The sequence below is a fragment of the Paramormyrops kingsleyae genome, chromosome 4, assembly GCF_048594095.1.
Source record: "Paramormyrops kingsleyae isolate MSU_618 chromosome 4, PKINGS_0.4, whole genome shotgun sequence".
Classification (NCBI taxonomy): domain Eukaryota; kingdom Metazoa; phylum Chordata; class Actinopteri; order Osteoglossiformes; family Mormyridae; genus Paramormyrops; species Paramormyrops kingsleyae.
This window is the reverse complement of record NC_132800.1, coordinates 46,771,373-46,786,826: the sequence shown is the minus strand read 5'-3', so window position 1 is coordinate 46,786,826 and position 15,454 is coordinate 46,771,373. Positions and strand designations below refer to the sequence as shown.

General features: G+C 39.8%; 1 long non-coding RNA gene across 1 annotated transcript; it reads right to left on the bottom strand.

The window, feature by feature from the left end:
- Window positions 1-364: 364 nt before the first annotated feature.
- On the bottom strand, window positions 365-1,393 carry LOC140589072 (uncharacterized). The gene is made up of 4 exons (XR_011990267.1): window positions 1,263-1,393; window positions 889-1,139; window positions 602-679; window positions 365-415 (listed from the first exon to the last, which is right to left on the bottom strand). It is a non-coding gene; the product is annotated as an uncharacterized lncRNA (long non-coding RNA).
- Between the last annotated feature and the right edge of the window lie 14,061 nt (window positions 1,394-15,454).

Genomic DNA, 15,454 nt, shown 5'->3' with positions numbered 1-15,454 from the left:
AGAAACCCAATATACAATTTGCCATCAATGACAACCATGATGTAAATGTTACTAAAACATAATTATTTCAGGTACCACAGCAACTCTCAAACACGTTTACCACATCCACAACACAAATTTTGTGATTTCTATACTTTCAGAATTAAATCCAGCACTTAGAAAAGTGTGTACTGCAGAGAATACCCACTAGTATTATATTTATACTTAGAACAAGGTTCAGGAATGAGTACCAAAGCAGTGTAGAATTGGCAACCAATGTAGAAATACTAATATATTTTTGCTGACAATGCCCACCCTTAAAAAACTTTCATTTCTAATAGGAAATTGCTCACGTGTTACTTGCCTTCAGCAGGAGTCCTTTGCTGCTGTGATGGTGGTGTCCAAGGTTTTGCATGGTCTTGGTGAAACTGACTGACTAAAGGCAAAAACAATGGCCCTGTTACACAGTGTTAGTGATGACAAATGAAAAGGTAACATCACAGCACAATAAATGCTCTTTCTAATGTAACACTGGCTAATTATGCTATTATATACATCAAATTTTAGTTTGCAGATAACACATCCTTTTGAGAAGTAACACTCATAAATATATGAATATTACCTTCAGATGGTATCCAGGACTTCTGAACTTTTGAAGGCTCTGGATGAGGTGGTGGTGGGGAAAACAAGTCTGCACGGTCTTAAGAAAAACAAAGCACAAGGGGGAATGACAATTCCATAACTTAAGTGACATAATGAACTGGTGGAAATTCTTCAATGTATACTTCTGGATAATCAAAAAAATCTGCTTAAGAAAATAAACAGAAAAGCAGGGGGAAATGCATATACATATGGGAAGTGCCGAGCCATACAGGGTCTTGTACTGGTCACTAAACTCCTGTTACTGACTTTTGTTTAGGTCATGCTCTCCACGTAGGGCATCTATAGGTTGCCACATCGTTTCCAGAGGGAGGGGTGGATTCTTCAGCCAGGGAAAAGTACTGCGACTTCCAGTATTAGCATTTTGCAAGGGTGTTAAAATTTTAACTTGGCTGATTGGTGGGGCCTCCGGTAAACGTCTGTCACTCTGCTGCAGTCCTGCTTCTTCTTCACTCTCACTTGAAGCACCATTAGCGGCATCTAGAAGTCTGCTACTTGGCCTTAAGAAAAAAAAACCATTTTGATCAAAATTATAAAACATTTGAAATAAAACATTTGAAAATTTTTTTTCTTGAAGCAATTAAAAAATTAAGAAACATAAATACTGAAATCCGTATACATACATTTTTCGCCTTTTCTTTTTCCCAGGCTCTTCAGCTTCTGACTGGAGGTCTGAACGGTGTTCAGCTTCCCGTAATTTTCGTCTCCCTTCCTCATAACTCTCTGTTATAAACATCACTCTGACTTCCCACTGTATCCAGCTGTGGTCTGGAGTTACCTTCAGGGCTCTGAACCGGTTCAAGGAACGAAAGCGAAAAACGAAATCAAATGACATTGAACAGGAACAAAAACGAAAACAAAATCAATTTTAATCGTTCTGAACAGAAACGGAAACAGAAATTCCAAATTAACCGGTTAATAACGGTATTTTTATCGTTCTCTTTATATTATCAATTTGGCAGACCAAAAACATGAATTCAAATTGTGTGCGCAAATGCGACGGTGACGCATACAACGTGAAATGCCCGCGAAGCAGACGTCATAAGCAGAGCCCTTTCTGATGCGACGAGCTTAAGGTTACCAAGCACCTGGCTGTTTCATGTGCAAAGGTATGTTTAGGTTTAAGTTATTGTAGCCTAATTAAAACTTGTAGTTAAAATTACAAAAAATAATTACTGATTGTCTATTGTTTGTAGATGGGTCGCCATAAAGAAAATCCCTTTCGTCAATTTTTTTCATATGACAAATCGTCTGATAAATCGATCTGTAATATTGAAGGATGCGGGGCAGAAATAGCTGGGAATCATGGCGGTAACCTGCAGAGACACATTCAACGTAAACATCCAACGAAATATGTTGATTCGACCAGCAATAAAAGGTCAGCAGCTGATGGACAAACGACTCTAGACGCGGTCGTAGTGAAAAAGCCAAAGACAACAGGCCTACATGTTCAAATGTCTCCAGAATATTTGGTATATTATAATTTAAGTTGTTGATCTGTTGTGTTAAATGTTAAAAAAAAATCTGTTGTTGTTTTATAATGTTACAATGCATTACGTTTTCTTTTACTTTTATGCATTAAATGCTATAATAGGCTATTATGCATATTAGGTAAGGAATAAGTCAACAGGTTTTTATCGCAGATTAAGCCGTGTGGTCAGGATGTTAAGCGGATGGTCTTGAAGGGGCTTATTTCGCTATAGTATTATCAAACAAGAAAATTGTTTTAAAAAAATTATTAGCGCATTTGTAACGAGTTTCCAGGTGAAACTCGGTTTTAAAGACAAGAAGTTCAAATGACACGAACACGGAATTTGGTTTAATCATTTGTAAACATAATGCCAAACATGTTATTAAAAGGCACACACTATCTATCTATCTATCTCTATCTATCTATCTATCTATCTATCTATCGCGCCGTGTAATAAAATAACGTTTATTAACCGGTATTTTTTTCTAGAAAACCGTTTTCGGAACGTATTGTTTAATGAGGAACGCAAGAACAGAAACGTTATAATATCGATTCTGCTCGGAGTGAACCGAATGGATTTTTTTTTCGTTTTTAAGCCCTGGTTACCTGATGCTTAATTGCTGAATCCAACTGCTTTCCTTTATAGGGGGGCCAGTGGCAGACACCATCTCTCACCCACACACCAGGGACCAATTCTACCTCATTTGTCTCCTTAAACTCCACGATTTTGAACATAGCTGTTGATAATAAACAAAATATACTCAGTGACAAAAAAAGTTAAGCACCCAGACGGAGTGGTGGAAATGAATCTGGATGTGGTGAAAGGTCATTTGACTGTGTTGCAATGATTATAATATCAGATCACACAGACATCAGAACACTGCTGGTCCTATGGCTGGTCTGCACGTGTACCAAATTACATCCAAATCCATTACTTCTGGGTACTTAACTTTTTTTTTTCACTGAGTGTACAATAAATAAAACACAAAAGCTTCTCTTGTAGCCTAACAGCAAATATCAATGCACTACAAATCTTAACAAACCAGCATAAACTCTACATAATTTGGAGTGTCTTCAAACTACAAACCCCAAATTTTAGTTTGTCATTAACTACACACATTCATATGGATGTCTTGTAGTTGGAACCTTAGTTGTTGCCAGAATTCCACCTGCTCAAATGCAGGAGGGGCACTGCAACAAATTTGCCTTTGTATGGCAATCTGACATATTTATCTACATTAAGTTCAGCTGTTTTGAGAGTCAATGATAGATTGTCTACCACATAGATCCCAAGTTCACACGAATTTATAGGATACTCATACAGTAAAATGATTTCTTCTCCTGATATTCCTTAAAGACAACATAAACTTTGCCTTGTGACTGCAGAATGTTCACAACCAACGCAATGCAATTATCAATCTTAACAAAGTTATCTCCGTGTTTAGACACATTTAATGTTGTATTATCTAGGACAATTTCTTTAAACTGACGAACTTGGTGAAACTGAAAAGAAGACGGAATAGGGCCATCTTTGTGTTCTTTTTTCAACATCTGTTTTCCATGTGCTAATTCATCATCTGTTGGGCAATTGTTTATTTCTGAAATTCTGCGTATGACCTGTGACAATGGATGATGTGGGGTTCTAATCATTTTCTTAATCTGCCCTAAGTAGTTCTCGTAAGGAAATCCTGAAATTAAATCCAGATTTCCATGCAATTTCACATCTTCACTTAGATGAGTCAGGCCATGAACATTATAAACTACATGTCCAGGACCATACAACTGACTGAAGTGCTCCACGAACGACACCAGGAAATGGTGGGCAAAATCATTCAGAGCCTGACATAACACTGGACTTGAAAGTATAAAAATGGCAACTGATAACAACATAAAATTTTTGTACACTGGCAAGGAGAGCACATCAGAAAGAACCACAGGACCAGTATACAACAAGAATTGTCTTAATTCTGTTGCCTTCCATCTTAGCCTCTCTGACAATCTCCTAGGTTTCCGAGCAAAGTCTACAGGAATGTAATCTTTCATACTAATGAGTGAATTTGAGATTAGTTCGCTCCGATGAGAAGTAACTCGACAACAGAGAGGTCCTACAGTCAGCCACAAATCTAACAATTTTCGCATTACCCCAAGGCAGACCAGGTGCATATAATCGTGTGGAAAACATGACACCATTCCAATAGATACCTCCTTTAAAGGTGAGCTTTGGACATGGTGACCCTCATCAGACAAGCTGATAAACGAGGAATCAGTTCTACGTGGACTATTTACCTCAGGAAATGTCATTCTGTGCTTTACATAAACACCTTCTTGGATGCATTTGTCACAACCAGAGTAACCAGTATGAGACTTAATTCCTTTGATATATGCCCTAGCTGGAGCATCACATACAACAGATGAGACAGTTAGAAATAAATGTTTTCCACTGATCTGGAACCCCTTGCTTAGCTCCTGAAGTTCATGAACAAGGTCACTCAAATAGTCACATAGGGAATTTGGTTTTGAAGTTCCGCAGAAAAGCGCAATGACAACTGGTTTCTTCATGCAACCCCGAAGCATCCCTAGGATTGGCCAGAACTGAACACAAGAACTTTTAAAGAGTGGCAAACCATCAAAATTGAGCTGTAATGAAAAAACATGTCTCTCAGTAACTTTCGACCACATCCTCTCCATTGTTTTGCCAAAGCTATTTAAAATGCCAAAATAATAAACATTCTGCACACTATACAAGGTTTTTGTTTTGAGTAGGGTCCTGGCATCCTTAGGTAGATATGGGTGGTGTATTCTGAGAATTCCCAGAAGGGCAGACAAAGCAACTAAAGATACACCAAACCGGACAGCCCAGTCACTCAGTGCGCCCACCAATGACAAACTGTCCATATCACCACCTGCATAATCATCCTCACATTCCCCTGAGGTCTCCCCCTCACTCTCTGATTGACTGGGATAGAAAGGATAGGCTTGATCTACACTGGTATCATCAATTGTATGATAATCTTCCATCACAGTCTCAGTGCCCTCTGTATCCTCACTCACAAGCGATGCCAAAAACATGTTCACTTTTTTCACAGCTTTTTTCCTAACCTTACGTCTATCCATATTTAAAGTACCTTATATGTTGTGTGGGTTACTTCTGTGAAAAAAAAAGAAAAAGAAAAATGAGGGGAAATAAAACACATTTGCCTTCAGATGTTTTTATATTATATTTACCTGATTGGATTCATATACAAAAATATGTGGATCGCTTATCTCTATACAAATTAATCCAATCAATCCTGTACACTACTACCATAATGCATTCGTGGACAGTTTTGTGTCCAGGGAGTCAGGGTGTGGCTGTTTATGTGATCCTGCTATGCCATACTACGAAGTGCTATAAATTCCATGTTTGCAAAAACCATTCTACCTCTCCACTGACAACTGCAGCTACAGGTATCCCCCGTTTAACGTCAGCATTACGTTCTGTAAAACAGGACGTTAGACGATTTGGACCTTGATCGAATATTAGCATAATCATTTAGAAAATACAGTAATGTATGCATAAGCAATTCACATAAAAATCCGTAACAATTAATAAGTAAAATGTGGTTAACTACAGTTCATTACAGTATTATAACATTATACGTCAGGCAGTGCTGTAGAGTGCAGTGTCTGTATTGGCTACCTACTGCCTGCCCGCGCGTTTTTAAAAAACAGCGGCCGCTACATTTGACATTAAAACGCAGATATAATTTTTTATTGTAATTTTAGGCCACGGTTGTTAACGCGAATATACGATAAGTGGGGGGGTACCTGTTCTAAGAGCTACACTTCAGCCTTAATAATTTTTATTGCATATATTAATCTTAATCCACATATCCCAAAATAACGGTATTCCCAGCAAACAGCAAGTCGTCCTTAGGTCGTCCATAGGACGTCCTCTTTTGGTCCGGATCTTGTCCTCAAAGGACGTCCTTAGGACATCCTGATGGAAAGTTTTTTTTACGTCCTTAGGATGACTTTTAAGGACGTCCTAAGGACGTCTAGAGGACCAGTTATGGACCTTTTAAGGACATTTTCAGGACCAGTTATGGACATTCCGAGAACATATTATGGACTTTCCGGGAACATTTTAAGGACATATTGTGTGAACATATTATGGGCATTAAGCCCACGTAAATCCCTTTTTCTAAATAATTAATATTTGACATTTTACCAGTAATACTAGGGACATAAACAAGGGACAGCCTGAGGATGTCCTTTGGAGGGCCAGCTCAATGTCCTTTATTGGGTACATTCTTAGGATGACCATGTTACTGACGTGCTGCTGTGGCCAACAGGTTACCCCATACTGTGGTCTGTGTGGATCCCAATGTCTCAGTGCAGTGATGGGGACACTGTACCGTAAAGTGTTGCCGTCCTTCAGATAGACATAAAACCGAGGTCCTGACTGTCCCAGGTTATAAAAGATCCCTGTAGGGTTGGTACCCTGATGTTCTGGCTAAAATTGCCCACTGTTGCCTTATCAAATCTTACCTAAGGTGGCTTATCAAATCTGGCCTCCTAATCATCCCTTTTATCTAACTGGTAAATTCTCTCCTGCTCCTTCACGACCTTAGCTACTGTGTGGTGAGCGTACTGGTGCAGAATGGCTGATGTCACATCATCCAGGTGGGTGCTACACAGTGGAGGTGGCTGAAGTGGCTCCCTATTGCATCTATAAAGCACTTTGGGTGTCTATAGTTCTATATAATGTAACTTTCATTCATTCTTTCATGAAAAGTAATGAAATCCTTCAAAAACAATTCATTATGACAGCTTGCTGGAATAGCATTTAAATAGATATAATTTTGTCTTAAGTATTTCTCTGTTTATTAATGTTCCATTAGGATGTCCAGAGGACAGCCACAGGATATCCTTCAGCTTTGACCTTCTTTGAAAAAAAATTTAAAAATTCGTTGAAATATATATTTTTATTGTAAGAACATTAGAAATTTTCTTTAAGTTTCTAATTTAACAAATGGCATTAAGAAAAATACAACATAAATATTAAGACAACACATTTTAAAGGTCTTCTTGTGAACATTTCATTCTGAGTCATCAGTATCGATGGCCGGATATTGCTTCCTTACTTCAGAACCTGTGCCCTGTAACAAAAGCAGTTATGGAATGTTTGTGTTACGGCGTGTGTAGCACGGCGCGGGGAAGCAGGCGAACAGAAGCCAGGGATCGGGAAATACGGAGTTTAATTCCAAAACACAGAGCACACAACAAAACAACGTCACATAACGTCAATGACCGGACTGGGGATACAAACTGGAACGCGGACTAAATACACTGAACTAATGACAACAATCCGAAACAGCTGTAAAACACTGGGATTCCACATGAGGTTAATGAGGGGGCGTGGCACACATTAGGATCGGACGGAGCGGGGCATGACAGTTTGATCCCAATCCATTGATTACTTCATTACTGCTAATTAAAACTGTCAGCACAGGCGATAGATATCTCCTCAACTCTTCCTATTCATAGTGATACCGTTAGCTCGTTCTGACAGGAATTTTAAATGTTGATTTAATCGGTTTAATACCAATGACACTAAAAAATAATGTAGGATTACGCCTAAATGTGTTTCAACCCATCGTATTTTATCACTTTATACACATTAATATGATACTTAGAGGATTTTATTAAAGTTTTATGCACAAAGAAGAGTGTCGCGTCTTACCCGTGACAGTGCTTTGAACTGCGCGTGAGGGTGAGCGAGGGAGCGCGAGCCGCAAAAAGCGTCTCCATGGCATCAAGTACAAAAACGCAACTGGCCTAAGTTTGAATCTGACTGCAATTCACTAGCATGTAGCATGCAATTCACTCGACAGCCATGCATATCCAGTCAGTTTTTATATATTTATAAATACTGTTCCTGCGGGCTGTCATAATAAATTGTTTCTGAAAGATTTCTTTATTTTTCATAGTGGCACAGAAGAACAGGCTTCACTCCTATAGTTCTATAATTGTTAGAGAGCTAGACCACAAAAAAAAGAATAAATCAAGTTAATAAACCGTTACATAAAACCGTGCGACCACTTTTTGTTACTATATTTTTCATAGTAACACGGACTTCCTTGGGTCATCCTTAGGACGTCCTCAAAGGACGAGTTTTGGACATCCTGATGGAACATTAATAAAAGATACTTTTACTTCAGATAAAATTATTTATTTAAAATGCTATTCTGGACGCTGTCACAACAACTTGCTTTTGAATGATTTCTTTAATTGTTCATAGTAACACGGTCGTCTTTATTGTTCATAGTAACACGGTCGTCCTCAGGATGTCCTCAGGATGTCCTCTGCAATACGTCCCCCCAAAAAAGGGACGTATTGCGGACGACCTAAGGACGTCCTCTGGATGTCCCTTGTTTGCTGGGTTGGTGGCGAAAAGTTACCACAACAGAAACAATACCCTAAGCTTTTCTAATGTTTCTCGGCCGGTAGAATACTTTTATCTTGACAACAGGGTTCCCAAACTAGTCCTTATAATATTACATATTACGTTTCTCATACTATTACGGTGACAAATCCGTGATACATCGAAATCTGATGTTTGGATATACGGTTATCATATCGTGATTTTTTTCATACTGTTGGAGCTGTAAATATATACAGGGTGGCGCTTCAGCAATGTATTAGCCCAGATAAATCACAGTTAGTTGTAATGGGACATGCATTTTTCCCCACATTTTTTTGTACTCGCCAGTCGTTGTAATTATACTCGCCTCAGGTACGTGGGCCACAGCAATTATTAAAGTTATATCGTATGATAAACTCATATTAACATTTTGAAATAAAATACTTACCGCTCCCGTCATGCGACTACTACAAAATGAGCGCAAACCCATTGTTTCATGACGTCTTGGCGGACTTTACAGCCAATCAGAACACTGGAAAATTCAGCTTATGACCAAAGTCCCTGCTCCATTTGATTCAAGGGTAAGCGCACCGGGAAAACGGCGCTAAAACAGCAAACCGGCAACAGATATATTTAAATCTATATATAATTTTTTAATGTTTCTGCCCATTTATTGTTTACCTTTTATTAGTACTTCGCCCCAGTGTTTTTACATTGCAGTTTGAATATATATTTAAATATATGAATATTTAGTTTATATGTTCCTCAAAGAAAAGAAAATGAAGCATAGGCTATATGAAGACAATTTGACAATGTGTAAAATGTGGAGAAAATAGTTATTGTAATATTTTTACAGCGCTAAACAGTACAATTAAATTAGAGAAAACCATCCACCTGTGAGTCAAGAACTGTCATTCTTTTTCCCCTGTGTAAAAAATATTCAGGGGAGTTAGGCCAAGAAAAAAATCGCAATGGTATTAACGGGAAGCACAAAGGCGCTGGATTTAAAAGAACCTATAAAGAATGGGAAGTCTGATACATATTTCACCTAGGCAGATGCCGAGGCATATATAAAACTGATTGTCAACTGTTCAGAAAAGAGCAAATGTAGCAAAACTAGATTCGTTGAGCCGACGCCGGCCCACATGAACAGAGTTGTGGGTCAGCCAGAATCGGCTGCCGGGCTCGGCACTGTCCCGGCATCATATCATACTGCCATGAAATAAAAAAAGGATCGGCGGAACTGTGCTCAGCCACTGCTGGATAGGGTGACCACCTAATCCATGTCAGGAGGGACACTATGAGCTACTTCAGCTTTTACGAACTACTTTAAAGCTGAAAGGATTCTGTGCTCTGCTAAAATGTTTGGTTAGTTCCTAGATTGAAAGACTCATCCAGCTGTTTCGCATTAACATTACTGACATATATGCATGATTATAGGAGACTGACCAATCAGCATACGGCAAGAACCCAGTGCTTAAGTGAAATCCTGGTCCTTTTAATTGAAATGTATGAAATGGTAGTTTACAAATCCTGTTGTAGCTCATAGTGTCCCTCCTGACATGGATTAGGTGGTCACCCTACTGCTGGACCACATGAACAAAGCCGTGTGTGAGCCAGAATCGGCTGCCGGGCTCGGCACTGTGTCTCTACCGTCATCTCCTACCGCATCGACAATAAGCCGACAGTGCCGACACTCAGCCAGAATCGGCCCGACTATCCATGCTATTTGGGTAGCAGTAAAGCAGAATTACAATACAATGACAGGACTGGAGAAACAAACGGAAACGCGGACTAAATACAATGGACTAATGACAAGTTTGACAACAATCAGGAACAGCTGGTACAGTAAACACGGGGAATCCACACAGGGTTAACGAGGGGGCTTGGCACACGGAAGGAGCGGACGATCGGGGCATGACACTCACTGGAGAGCTTTGTCACAGATAACTTAACTGTCTCTAACAGCGTCTAACCGCACATTAAATAAAGTCCTGCGTATTTTTCTATTCTGAAATTCTGCCATGGCATGCACCAGTATGATGCTGGTGCAACTTTCCCAGGACCCTAGTCAAAAATATCTGCCACTCTGGTCGCGGAAAACAAGCGCTAACGGAAATATATGAAAAACACGGGAGCGGTAGAAGATTTTTTGAAATTTGACGGGAATGGGACGGTACGGGACTGAACGGGGGTGAGTTTCTCGAACAACGACGGAAGTTAGCATTAACGATGCATTGTACTATGGTAGTTCAAACTAACCAACATCCGACCAACGACTGTTTCTCGAAACCGTCGTACCACAGTTGTTCGAACCACGTTAGTTAGTTAGGACTTATGTAGTTGGAACTACAGTGGTTCCAGCGCTGATTGGTCAGACTCACGGCAAGTCATGCGCAACAAATAACAACGCACTTTCACAGCCGGTCGCGTACAAACACTCGCGAACTGTGTAAAATATATAATAATCACACACACACACACATATATATTTATTTGTGACATCAATTTCTGTCAGTCACACAACGCCAATAAAATGAAAATTAGCAATCGCGGAAAAATAATGCGACGCTCCTTGGAGTGATAAACAGAATAACTTTTATTCCGACGTTGTCGCTTACAGAATATTGTTATACTGGCTGACTGGAATACACAGGTGTGTGTAATAACCTAACATTACAGACGACATTTCCCGAGTACAAAGGCATGGATTCGTATCTGACCGCTGTAGTGTCATTCTACTGTTCCATTATGGAAAGGGCCGGTGTGTTGGCATGTTTTTTTTGGGATAACCGTTGGATCAGTTGCTCAAACCCAGTTGTGCGACCTCTTCAGTCGATCGGTCCTCTACGTTTTGCTCTAAGCACGGAGTTGCAGTGAAAAGCTGCATGCTCTTTCTGGATAAAATTAGCCACCCCTGTGCTAATTAATACTTTACAGTCTGAGATTTGTCCCTATTGCTCACTACAGACAGTTACCGTACTTATGACCAGAGACCCACACAACAATTACGTTTCAAACTACATTTTCAGACACCTTCACATTATATGTGATCGTAGAGCTAAATTATTTCTTATTAGGTATTACAGTTTTTCTCCATTGGTTTGGCTCATTTCTTGAAACCGAGATGACATTCTCAAAATAACATGGACAAATCTCCAAACCACCTTGCAATTGTTCACAACAGAATGTCATTTCTCATTGGTTTTATCAAATTGCAAATGCTTTAGTACATGTCTCAAGTGACTCTGTGCTTTTTTTCAAATGATTATGTACAAGTAGCTACAGTTAGCACAATGAGCCCACATTTAGCACATTTTCCAAATAAATAGATCTTGCTGATCTAAACTGATTAGTTGATTTTTCAGTGAAATGGTTACTCTCTCCAAAACATATTAGCATGGTTTCATTGTGTAAGTCATCATATGCACAATTGTCTGTTCAACTGTCAAAATTAGTCAAGGATATAATACCATGAAAGAATTTCTTGGAACATTTGATAAATTTATGACAGTAATTGACAATCAATCAGGTGAAATTAGAACTAACGAAGGAGCAGTTGGCATTCACGCCGTTTCTTCCCTCGCTGCATCGCAAGAGAAAATATCCGTTGCGATGTGGATGAGAATTTATGGCCTAACAGAGAGCAGCGCTTCGATGGCTAGGAGGATGAGGATGGTGGCCAGGAAAGAGAGGGTGACAATGGCGACCACTGAAAATATTACTGTACTATAGTTCTGAAACTTTATTTACAGTATGGTAGGCTAGAGTTTTTTTTGTTTTTTGTTTGTGTTTATAACTGTTCACATTTACAGAATCCTGTATACGTTTTCTTTTCACAGTATGTTCTCTAATGTTAACATTTCTTTGTACGAATAAAAATGTTTACAGTTTCCTTGAGTATGAGTGGTTTATTGGAGGCTGCTTTTACTGTAAAATCTTTTAGTTTTATTCATAGTTGTATTCTGTTGCTAGACCTGTGCCTCAGTGACAAAACGTCTAAGCATTTTGACTTGCAGTGCTTAAACAATGCCAAAGGTATAATGCATTTTGGGGGCATTGACTATTTATATGAGAAGGATATTTAGTTTTGACACATGGATAAACTGTTTTGGGAGAGATATGAGCTTTTGCAGGGGATCCATGGTGTTGTGCTAAACCATCCAGGTTATTTTGACAAAAGCACTAAATGAATGCACATGTGCCAAGGCAATTGAGAAGGATCTGTGCTATTTTGACTGTACTGACCTTTTATATGGGAAAGGAATCTGCTTTTGAAGCATGGATGAAGAGTTTGGGGAAAGATATTTGATTTTGCTAGTGAGCTATAATGTTGAGCAGAACTGTAAGACTGTTTGGCCAAATGACCTTATGGTTTTGAGAATGTCATCTCGGTTTCAAGAAATGAGCCAAACCAATGGAGAAAAACTGTAAAGATTATTAAATTTCTTACTTACACGGTGACTATACCCTTATTAAACTGCATTTTCCACCATCGCTGACGAATTTACATATAACTACGCTTCTAACTACAGCTCGCGAGAAACACCTGCGTCGTTTAACGATGCATCGTACGACGTAAGTCCGCAGTATCGTTACCTATGTAGTTTGAACTATGGTTTCGAGAAACACCTGCGTCGTACTGTACTTACATAGTTTGAACCACGCAAGTTGCTAACGTAGGTAGCAATGATGGTTTCGAGAAACGCACCCCCGGGATGGGAATGGGTTTTGAAAATTTGGCGGTTAAATTGGATGGGAACGGAAACCCTCCAACGCGAATGGGATGGGAACCAAAAACCTTTTCCGTGCCCATCCCTACTGTGAAATTCTCCCACCGGATAGCAACAATCTATTACTAAAATATATTAATAAATTCATTTGGTGGTGAGAAATAATCGACTGTTCAGTATTTATTTTTATGCATGCGGTATTGCAATCTATTTATAGACACTAATTAAGAGTCGTTGGTAGCAGGGGGTATGCGGCTGAGGCTGACATGTCTCAAGGGGTACGTGGCTGGAAAAAGTTTGGGAACCACTGATTTAGGCAATTATTGTACTATGTACATTTATTTAACAATTTAATTAACTAAAAATACATGAGAAGGCACTTATATATTTTAACTTTGCAGTTATATATAACAGTCTCTGACTAACAATACTGAATGTATAGGAAAAATATATAAAAAAAAAAAAAACTTACCCTCGGATTGTTCGATGCAGCCATCGCGATCTATCGACAACCGCCACCACCACCAAAACGGCGCGAGCTGCTCTGTGTAGTGACGTCATCGCGCACAAAACGTCCCACTTCATTGGCTGGCTCCAACCAATTAAACGACATTGCTGCGCTTTTACTGATATATAAAAACCAGTAAAACTAATGATATTTCATAAAAATATTTTCCAAGCGTTTTAAGAAAATAGCTGATTGTGGCTGGCGTTGTTCATTGGTGAGGCATCGACCAATAAAATGACTTCATTCCCACCCCAGTCCCGCCCCCGACTCTACTCTCTCAAGTTTGCATTTACAAGCCTGCCAACCTTGCCCTTAATGAGTCAGCGGGTGCAGCCCAGCTGGCGCGCTTTTGGGCGTCCAATTGCTGAGAACTTCCCTTCGGTTCTGACAAACTGTACGATCGTAAGCAGTGACAGCAGAGCTACAGGTAAGCTCAACCAACAGAGAGCGAATGGTAAGCACTCAGCACAGGAAAAGCTCAACCGATCACGTCCAAAACCTCAATGCCTCCCTGATGTGATTGTGTATGTAACTGGTTTACTGTTATTAATAATGGTGGAACTTCTATGCAAGTCTCCTTGGTGGGGGAGAGGGAGTGAATGAAAGCATGAAATGAAATAAAACCTAAAATAAATCAAGAAGGTAAAACAGAAATCAAACCAAATTAATTGTTTCTTATTGTTTAATTGTAAACATCAATTAGTTATGCAGCAATAACCTAATTAGATGTTAGTGTGTTGTGATCTAATCGATTTGGTCTGTGAAGTTGATTCCTGCTTTCAGGCAAGAACCTGTGTGTCCAATTATGTGTGTTGGTATTACCGGTGTTGACCACTAGAGACCCAACTCAGATGTTGTTATACTACTATGGCTGACCACTAGAGGCGCAATTTCGAAATGGAGTGGTAGTTCTATGCCTGACCACTAGAGGTGCAATTTCGAAATGGAGTGGTAGCTCTATGCCTGACCACTAGAGGCGCACTTTTGAAATGGAGTGGTAGTTCTATGCCTGACCACTAGAGGCTCAATGGGACGTTGCTCCCTTTGGGGGGGGGGGGGGTCCCAGGTACGTGAGCCTAAGGGGTGGGGTCACTGGTGACCCAGGAGAAAAAAACAAATGGCGTCAGGCAGGCCTGCAGGGCTCTGACCTTTAAGTGGTTAGAGTGGCGTTCGCTGACTGCACTCGTAACCAAGATGGTTGCTAGGCGATTGCCGACGCTAGATGAGTGACATACACTTTTAAAGTATGCACACGCCGCTTGCGGCTAACTTCTGTGTTCTTGCGCAGTTTAAAACCCCTTAAAACAATTGCTGAAGCGAGACAGCGCTCGCGTTACGGCGACGGATCTAAATAGCGAGTGCACTATATCTCGTCGCAAATGGTGCTTATCCACAGCGGGTCTCAAGCACTGGAGACTCCCAAATTATAAATAACACACACACTTGGCTCACAGCGCAAAGTGGTGTTAAACTTGCTTTGTCTAAAGCAGGCACACACATACGAGAAAGATCCTGATAGGTAGCTAAGCTATCGGTCTTATCTCAGGGAGTACAAACGCAACACAATTCAGGTTAGATTCTCGTAACAAGAATTCCTGTTCGCTAATAGAGAGAGAGATCTCTGCCAGGATATATATAGAAACCGAGAAACTCGTCCGAATCTATCCTGGAAACAACGCGCTATACCTGAGAATCTC